Below are 11,167 nucleotides of genomic sequence, written 5' to 3' on the forward strand. Positions count from 1 at the left end.
TCAAAGTTCATTTCTTGTTATATATTTGTACAAATAAATCATTTATAAAACTAATCTATTACTTTACAAAAATAAAAAAGAAAACTAGTATATTAAATTTATTACCTACCATATGAATAAATAAATTATTAAAATCATTTTATAATAAAAATAACCAACACAACAACATAACAACACATTGGTCTTTGCCTAGTTTATGCACATCATATACGTCAATATACAAATAAAAAAACCTTTGTTTTTTAAAGACAACTTTAAATGACAAAAGATACATGGAACTTTTGTCACATAAAATAATAAAGTTGTGATAGAAAATATGTATGAACTTATTTTTATACAAAAACAAGTTATCTATATTCTCCAAAAACTGATATTTCCGAAAATCAAAAAATCTAACCAAACTTGGAAGATGACTATGATACCCATTGTTGGGTTTTAGTTCAAAAATAGTTTCATAAACTTGAAAAATATCACAATGGAAGACTTAAGTTTTTTTGAAATAACATAAACATTTTATACCCACCAAGGATCTTGTTGCAATTTATAGAAAGATTAAAACACCAACCAAAGAAGAGGTGAAGAAATAACAACCTGTGTAGTTCTTTGGGTCCTCTCGGGAGGCTTGGTAGTTGATGAAGAATATGGAACCTTTGAGACACCAACAATGACTCAACTTGATATAGATGCTAGTCAAAAACTCGTAAACCTTTAAGCTTTAAGTTCATAACCAATATGAACTTAAAGAGGGATTGAAGATGAATGTTTTTTCAAGTTTTCTAACCAAAACCAGAGAGAAAGGGAGAGGGAAGAGAGGATTCAGATTTTGCATCAAGGAATGAATGAGCAAATAATCCAAGTGCAAGCTCTGTTATTTATATGCCTAGAGTGAAGTTATTAACCATTGTTCCTTAGCACTTTAAGTAAACTTGTCCCCACACGTCTCCCATGTCTTTAAAGCATGCTTAGACAAGTCATACACTTCTTCTTTTTGTGCATATCTTGAAAATTGCATAAAGAAGAAGAAACAAAGTCAAACTTTTATAAACTCTTTTATGAAATGTAAACTTTATCTTTTAGGAAAAATAAAAAAGGATTCAACTAGTCCAAAAGTTTGTACATGACTTATAAATCATACCATATGATATATATTAGGTTACTTGCTAATGGAATTTATTATTTCCATGAAATAAATAATTTCCAATTTAATTATAAGAGTTTTATTGAATATTTATTTAAACCTATTTCTAATAAATAATTAGTTATATCAAGTTGTTGTTAGTGTGACACATTAGTATCATATGTTATTTAGTAATATCACTCTACTATGACTCTTGAGTATACTAGGCCTTTCAATGCCATTGGAGATGATGCAGCTTTAGATGCCAAGAGCTGGAGTGACTTCTCGGCCAGGTTCATGGCCGAATTTACACCTGCGATTGAGGTGCAACAGCTTGCTAGGTAGTTCCAGGATCTCCAGCAAAATACTGAGACGGCAACTGAGATCACTATGATGTTCGGGGAGAGGGCCCTTCTCGTTCTGCGGTATGTAGGGGACGAGGATATGAAAAGGCCCGATACCATGAGACGTTACAAAGTGACATCTACCAATTTGTAAGCTGATCCATCTGCAAGATGTTGTAAGATATGATTGCGAGGGCTTGAGAAAGAGAGAGAGAGAGAGAGAGAGAGAGAGAGAGTGAGTGAGAGAGAGAGAGTTGGATTTGGATATGGAGAAGAAGAGGAAACAAGAGGGGGTTCAGTCATGGAGTGCGGGCAAGATGCCCAAGGTATCAAATCACTGATCGAGGAGCCAGCAGGGCTGCAGCCGATGTGGCAAGTGCGGCAAACTGCATGAGGGGATGTGTGGGGTGGGTAGTTTGGGCTTCTTTAAGTGTAGCCGAATTGGTCATGTTAGCAGGGACTGTACTACTACCACCACCAGCACGACAATATCATATCTGATTTGCTTCCAGTGAAATTAGAGGGGACAACAGTGATCCTAGTGTCCGAGTTTAGCAGTAGCAAGACAGGTGGTGGCACCCGCTCCTGCTACATTGAGGATTACCGTTGGAAGACAGGGTCGGTCATAGGCACATGTGGCGAAGCGCAGAGCCTTCCAGTTGAAAGTAGAGGAGGCATGTGCATCTCTCGATGTGGTGACGGGATTGTTCTTTGTGAACGGTATATCTACTCTGGTATTATTTCATTCGGGGGCTACCAGATCTTTTGTGTCGTCGTGCTCAACAAGCGGTAATGGTAAAGAACCGTTACCCCCTCCTGAGGATTGATGATTTATTTGACCAGCTTCATGGGGTATCTTGGTTATCCAAGATTGATCTGCGATTGGGTTGTCACCAAATGCGAGTCGAGGATGACGATGTGCCAAAGACAGCCTTATGGACTTGATATGGTCACTATGAGTTCATGGTGATGCGGTTTGGGCTCACCAATGCTCCTACCATGTTCATGGACCTCATGAACCACGTGTGGAGACTGATGTTGGACCGGTCTGTGATTGTTTTCATCGACAATATCTTGGTTTATTCCAAGACTCAAGAGTAGCATGAGAAGCACCTGAGAGAGGTGTTGGAGACACTGAGGTGGGAGAGACTTTTCGCAAAGTTCTCCAAGTGTGACGTATGGTTGTGCGAGGTGCAGTTTCTGGGGAACCTTATCAACCGGAACAGTATTTTGGTTGATCCGGCCAAGATAGAGGTCGTGATACAGTAGGAGGTTTTGAGGTCAGCAACTGAGATTCGGCGTTGTCTTGGTCCAGAGGGTTACTATCGGATATTCATCCAGGATTTCTCCAAGATCGCTTTTCCTTTCACATGACTAACCAAGAAGTCGGTGACATTCCGCTAAGGGCCTGAGTAGCAGGCAGTCTTCGAGACTCTCAGACAGCGGTTATGCGAGGCACCGATTCTGACTTTGTCGTAGGGTGTCGACGACTTTGTGGTTTACTATGATTCTTTGATCATGGACATTGGTGCAGTGTTGATGCAACAGGATCGCGTGATAGCATACGCTTCGATGCAGTTGAAGCCTCATGAGGCGAACTATCCGACATATGATTTGGAGTTGGGTCTGTAGTTTTTGACCTCAAGATTTGACGGTATTACCTTTATGGGGTTCGTTGTACCATTTACACGGACCACAAGAGCTTGAGGGACCTCATGGATCTGCCAAATATGAACATGAGGCAACGTCAGTGGTTAGATGTGGTGAAGGATTATGACTATAATATCCTTTACCACATGGCCAAGGACAATGTAGTGGTTGATGCTCTTAGCCACAAGGCAGTGGCGGCTACGATACGAGACATATCTCTAAGGATGACAGTGGTTACTGTGTTGTTGGAACAAATTTGGGATGCGTAGGTCGAGGGTATGAAGGAAGAGCATCGGGAGTGTGAGTAGATTATAGGCCAGGTGGGCTCATTTGATTATGACTGCCGCGGCTTGTTGACCCTACATAGGAGGGTCTCGGTTCCGTACTAGGACAGTGTACGCCAGGTTCTGATGGATGAGGCTCACAACTCCAGATTCGCCATCCATCCTGAAGTGACGAAGATATATCAGGATCTTCGCTATGATTATTGGTGGCCGTCCATGAAGCGGGACGTAACATGGTATGTGGAGCGGTGCTTGACTTGCAGGAAATTCAAGGCCGAACACCAGCGACCTCACGGAAAGATGAAGTCGTTGGATATTCCCAATTGGAAATGGGAATATATCACTATGAATTTCATCATGAAGCTTCCCAGGACTGCACGTAGAGTTGATTCAGTGTTGTAAAACTCTCCGAGTTAGCTGATTAGTCCTCCGAGTACTCGGTACTCGGCCCATTACCGAGGCGAGTTATAGAATCCTGAGTACTCCCCGATCGGCCCCTTACTGAACTGAGTAGTGTTGTCAAACCGGTCAACTCGTTGATTAATAAGTATAATATATGAACGATTATTATTTAACACACACACATGTGATTATTACTACATATATATCTAAAATTTTCAATAATTATTTATGAAGTGAGACCATTATGTGTTTTTCAGTTTTTGGGTATTCACATCTATCTAATTTTGTTTTATATTTCAATAAGCTTAAGATTTCAACTTATGATTTTGACAAATATAAGTACCCTAAAATATTTCAACATGAATTACCGAATCCGAGTACTCCCCGAGTACTCCCAACTACTGAATATGAAGTATGGAGCTTAGATCTGAAGGGTAGGAGCTTCATCCATTATGAAGGGATTAACAGACTGAAGAACTCAACGAGCTGGGACGATTTGTCCTGATCGTGTACAGGGTAGAACTCGACGAGTCTAAGGAAGGACTCGATGGGTTGACTTGTTTTATTAGGATTCTAACAAGCACAGAAACCTGACGAGTTAGGGGATGACTCGACGAGTTGAGTTAACACAGAATGTTGACTTTGACCAAAATGTTGACTTTAACCAGGGTGTTGACTTTGACTTTGAATGTGACCAAGGTTGACCTGTAAAGGGGTTTTGGGTATGGAATGATATCTAGGGGATTATAGGATTTTGCCTAAGTATTATGTTGGTAATGATAACTTCGGGAGTCATTGGAGGAGCCATAATAGATTCCTTACCGTGAGAATTGAGCATTCAGCCTTATGAGGTGAGTTTTCTACTTTAGGAATGGGTCGAAGACACCAATGTCGGCTCGTTTATGTATGTTAGCATATTCCAGGCTAAGGTCCGATGTCGGGCAGTGCCCGATGTAGGTTTATATGTTTCCTGACTTCGGTCTAATGTCGGGAAAAGCCCAAGGAATGTTTGTATGCTTGATGGTTTCGTGATTCTTGCATGTGCTTGTTTTATATGTTTCCGGACTTCGGTCTGATGCCAGGGAAAGCCCGAGGAATGTTTATATGTTTTCGTTATGTAATTGTTTTCATATATATATATATATATATATATATATATATATATATATATATTGATATGTTTATATGTATATACCGAGCTTCGCTTGATGCCGGGCAAGGCCCGATCCCGGATTTCGGTCGGATGTCGGGAAGGGCCTGATGTAGCGGGCAAGGCCCATGTTATGTTATTATGTGATTATGTGTACGGTATGTGGTAGTTTGGGGAGACTCACTTGATGGTTTTTTGAGAAAAACATCAATCTTAAGGTGTACATGCAAACCGTAAAGATTTGGATATAGTTTGTCTAATGAACACGCAATAATCATCCAAAACTATAAACCCTAGATCTTGCATACAATAATCAATATTATCATAATAAAGGGTTTAGATCTTACCTTTGATTATTGTGTAGCCACAAGAATCTATTCCTTCTTCTAATTGACTTCTGAAAGCCTAGTGCCTCAATTGTTGCATCTCTAATGTAGTCACAAACACTACTAGCAATAAGAATAAAAAAGAAGGAAGAGGAGAGGCACCAAAAACGTTCTAGGGTTCCCTTTAAAAGGTTGGACACGTTTTTGGAGGCCTACGGGTTCCATTTATACTTAGGCTTCTAGGGTTTTAGCTGGAAACCCTAATATGACTGCTTAAGCCCTAATCAGCCCATAAAGTCCCTCCTTAGACGCCTTGGACGAATTCTTATGGGTTTCCCCATAGATTTTGTACACTCCAACATCTATGGAGTCCATTAGCCCATTTATGCAACTATCTTATGATTGCACAATCAGTACCCTTTATTTAATTAATCTCTTTTAGTCACAAAACTAATTCTTAATTAATTCTTGACTAATATTAATTAAACAATATGATTCTCCTTTAATATATTATTCTTATAATATATTAATAAATCATAATTAATCCTCTTTCTCATTAGTTCATCCTATCAGTTGCTATGGTGAAGGCAATCCAAAAGGACCATGATCGTATTTGGGTCAAGTACATACCAAAATAGTTGTGGGCTTAGACACCAAGTTTAACAGTCTCCGACTAGGATAAGTCTAATAACTATTTTGCATATGACTTCATAACCTGATCAACAATCATAGCTTTCAAAAGCCACTATCAACTCTGATCTTATCAGTAACACATCCTTTTGATAAGGGATCATATATTCCTCCATTCTAGATATCGTATGATCTGATACATGGATTTTAATGATACTCTTTGTTCCTGTGTTGTTTCCCGATTTCCGATTTATGACGACTGACAACAGACTACAATTGAACACATCAAATTAGTCCCGAATTGTCCAAGCACTTAGGGTATCATCACTAAATCATCGAAGTGCCCACATATATCACTTTTATCCCACTTTGAGTAAAATCAACCGATAAACTTCGACTCAAATACTCGCTTATACCTACTCAGCAAATCACACACAACAATATGTTTTATAACACCAAGTTATTGGTGTATTTACATATTATCAATGTGCAACCGACTTACCGAATACAACTCATACGTCTTAGTTTCAAGAATAAAAGATATTAGCATCTCACCAATCACTCGTGATAAAATCCATGAAGCGGTCCAAGTGAGTGTGGGTTTAATCCAATACCCTAATCTTATAGGAGCACTCATGAACCCTGCAACAAACTTTTGCTATGTCTAAAAAACTTTAGACAATCTACAGTCACATTCATGTCTGTCTTCTTTCATACCTACTTCCAAAGTATGATCGACTGTGGATGGTTTAAATAATCTTATTATTCAGGTAGTCAAAACATGCAAAGTGAAACAGAAGAATAATACTAATCCTATATAGCCCCAAACTTTTAAGTATAAATAAGACACCTTTATTTAATCACCATATTGACTACTCATTATTCATTGTTTTGGGTAATCAACTTATTTCTTAAATTATGACAACAGTTGTCCCACCCACCAAGCATGCACACTATGTTTACCGATGGTCCTTTCTTTGTGACATAGATCAATTGAACACATATTCAGTGATTCTCTTTTCACAACTCCTAATCCTTATCATTAGTGTAAGAATACCAAATTCTTCCCACTATTATAATATGTTTGATTCTAACATCTTATGCAATGACCCTTTGTAATGTCATAGTACCAAAATCACAATGACTTTGCCAATGAAATTACAATGTGCTCTATTGGACATTGTTAAAAGACAATTCCATAGACATGAAGTCTCACATTCAAAGTACATTCCGTTGAACATCCTTCTTGCATAAATGTTTCTAATCTAGACAAAAATTCTTAACATCCAACTCCTAATATAGAAACATTTCCATACTTGCCATTTGACAACTATTTTTAAATAGATTCTTATCCATTCACAATAGTGTCAATATGTTCCATCCATTACTATACTTCTAGCTATCCACAAGCGACCAATCATTGGCGAACCTTAGATTCTCCTTGACAGCTGTTTAATTTAGTCGAATTCGGTTATATTCCTTTTTGTTGGGTTTTGAGCATTCTAACACTCCTATGGTGTACATGCAACCCTAGAAACCTTGGATCTATGTTTAACTAAGATACATGAAAAATGATTTTCCAAGGTTCATAATCCTATCTAGCATAGATGGGGATCTTTTATTCTAATAGTTAGTAAGAATTACATACCTCTTTGTAGCTTGGATTCCTTTGAAACCTTGTCAGCCTAGCACCTCAAGTGTGATGCCTCAAATCCTTCACACAACACCAAGTACACTTGGAATAAACTCTAAGAGAATAAGAACACTTGGATTTTCGACTAGCCTCTTTGATTCACTCTAGTGGCCGAAAATGGTAAATAATAGCTTCTTTATATAGTATGTTACAATAGGGTTACACCATGTAAACCCTAATTGTCATAACCTTTCATTTCCATAACCCATGGGTTATGTAACTCCCATGGAGCATCTTATAAGTTATGGATGATTGACATAATCAACCCATATATTTAATTAGTCTTCTTTTGATCACATAATTAATTCTAAATTAATTATTGATCAATACTAACTAAATATTATTATTCTTATTATTAATATATTAGAACTTATAATATAGTAATAAACCATAAGTGTCTTATTTCTCTCATTTAGCCTATCCAAGTGCATGATTCCATGTAACCCAAATGGACCATGTCGGGTCGAGTCAAGTACATACCAAATATAGTTATGGATTTAGACACTATATCCAACAGTCTCCCACTTGGATAAGTCTAATAACTAAAGTTACAAGTATGACTTGAGGAACCAATCAACAATTGTAGCTCTTTCAAGGTCTCTCCGAACTGAGAAGATGATGGTGTGCCATTTTAGATAAGAGATCATATAATCCTCTATTCTAGATATCAGTCGGACAAACGCATGGAACAATGTATTTCTATTATCTAGCACTTGTTTCCTGATTTTCGATTTGTTTGACATAGAACTTAATTGAACACATCAATTTAGTTCTAACCGGGCCCGGTACATGGGTCAAAACAAAATCATCGAGGGGCCCATATATCACTTCTAATCCAAGAAGGAACAGATAAACTTCGATTCATATGTTTGCTCTTCTATTTGTTGAATTACGCACAAATGTACGTTTTATAACATCGAGTTACCAATGCATTTTCATACAATCAATGCATAACCAACTCATAGGTAACAAATCATATGTCTAGGTTTGAAGACTTATATGATATTACTGTCTCATGATCACTTAAGATAAATTCCATAAAGTGATACTAGTGAGCGTGGGTTGAATCCAATACTCAGAACTTATGAGCACTCATGAGTGTTTTTGCCCCTTTTTTCCAACATCTTAGACCTTTACAAACCAACCCATGATAGTCTTGATTCATATGTACTTCCAACATATGATTTATTGTGGAGAATTTGAAAAATATGATATATACCATAACATAATCATTCTGGAAGTCAAAACATGCAAAAAGAAATAGTAGTAAAATGATTAACAAGAGATAGCAACACTTTACTCATAAATAACAACTTTTATTTATCATCAAATGTCAATTACATTTTACATATTTCAAAATTATCTAACTTTTGAAAACTAATATCATCTCTTAGCCCTATGCTCCAAGCATGCTGAAGATGCTTAACCCTACTCAGTCCCTTCTCGAGGGGATCTGTCAGGTTCTCATCTAATGATACCCTCTTTGCCACGAGGATTCCTTCTTCTATTCGATGTCTGATGAAGTGATATTTTCTTTCGATGTGCCTGGATCTCCCGTAATCCCTTGGTTCCTTTGCTAAGGCAGCTGCACTTTCACTATCACAGAAATTTCCATGGGTTCCTTAATAGTTGGTTCAACTCCAAGGTCTCCGATGAAGTTCCTTAGCCATGTAGCCTCCTTTGTTGCTTCACTTGCTGCTATATACTTTAATTCACAAGTGGAATCAGCCACTATATCTTGCTTGGAAGTTTTCCAATTAATGGTCCCTCCATTTAGGGTAAAGACCCAGCCCGAATCAGAGTGGAAATTATCCCTATTAGTGTGAAATCTAGCATCACTATACCTTACTAGTTTCAAGTCATCACTCCAACCAAGGGTAAGGACCTAGTCCTTAGTTCTTTGTAGGTACTTGAGAATATTCTTCACTGCAGTCCGATGAGCCTTGCCAGGATTACTCTGATATCTGCTAACCATGCTAAAAGCAAAAGCAACATCATGACAAGTACAAGTCATAGCATACATGATCGAGCCTACAGCGGAAGCATATGGAACTCGACTCATCTCAGCTATCTCTTCATATGTACTCGGGCTCTGAGTTTTACTCAGTCTGGCATTACACTGAATAGGTAAATCTCCTTTCTTGGAATTTTCCATACTGAACCTCTTCAGCACTTTGTCCAAGTAGGCACTCTGACTAAGTCCGATTAGTCTTTTACTCCTATTTCTCAAAATCTATATCCCGAGGATATAGGTAGCTTCTCCTTGGTCTTTCATAGCGAAACACTTCCCAAGCCAGGATTTCGCTGCCTGCAAGGTTGGGATGTCATTTCCTATGAGCAATATGCCATCCACATACAATACCAAAAAGCTAACTATACTCCCACTAGACTTAACATATGTACAAGATTCATCTTCACATCTTGAAAAGCCAAACTCTTTGACTTTCTCATCGAAGCAAATATTCCATCTGCGAGGTGCTTCTTTCAATCCATATATGGAATTTTTCAAGCTTACACATCGTATTAGGGTATTCTGTACTTACAAAACCCTCTGGTTGAACCATGTAAACATCCTCAGCCAACTTTCCATTAAGGAAATCAGTTTGACATCCATTTGCCATATTTCATAGTCATGAAATGCAGTAATGGGTAACAGAACCCTAATAGACTTTATCTTGGCCACTAGTGTAAAGTTCTCATCATAATCAACTCCCGGAGTTTGTGAATAACCATTTGCAACTAGTCATGCTTTATAAGTGTGTACATTACCATCCATGTCAGTCTTCTTCTTGAAGATCCATTTGCACCCTACTGTCTTACGACCTGGTACATTATCAACCAAGTTCAAAACTTGATTGTCATACATGGATTGTATCTCGCTATCCATAGCCTATTTCCATTTAGCCGACTTAAGCCCTACCATGGCTTCCGTGTAGCTGTTAGGCTCTTCCAGATTTATCAGTGTATTATCACTGATAAGGGTATCAACTTCTGCAGTAATATGGAAACCATAATAATGCTCAGGTGCATTCCTAACTCTGGTGGTACGCCTTAGAGGTACGGACTCTTCAGTTGGCTCAACATGAGTTTCCTCCTCAGGTTGAGGGCTAGGGTTTGAGGTTCCTTCAACCCTTGACTCTTGAATATTTCAAGGTCAACTTGCCTCCCACTATCTCCTTGGCTTATGAGTTCTCTCTCTCGAAAGACTCCTCTTCTTGCTACAAAGACCACATTATCACTGGGTCTGTAGAAGATATAACCAAAAGATTTATGTAGGTAGCCGATGAAAATACACCTCTCAATTCGAGGTTCAAGCTTGTCGTGAGTCTCGCATCTCACGAAAGCCTCACAACCCCAATCCTTGATGTGGTCTATATTTGGAACTTTTCCAGTCCACATCTCGTGAGGTGTTTTGGCAACCTTCTTTGTAAGGACTAGGATAAGGATATAGGCGGCAGTCTCTAAGGCATACCCCCAAAATGAGATTGATAGCGAAACTCAACTCATCATGGAACGAACCATGTCCAACAAGGTTTGATTGTGACTCTCAGCTACACCATTCAACTGTGGT

This window comes from Lactuca saligna, chromosome 2 (assembly GCF_052625555.1).
Source record: "Lactuca saligna cultivar CGN05327 chromosome 2, ASM5262555v1, whole genome shotgun sequence".
NCBI lineage: Eukaryota > Viridiplantae > Streptophyta > Magnoliopsida > Asterales > Asteraceae > Lactuca > Lactuca saligna.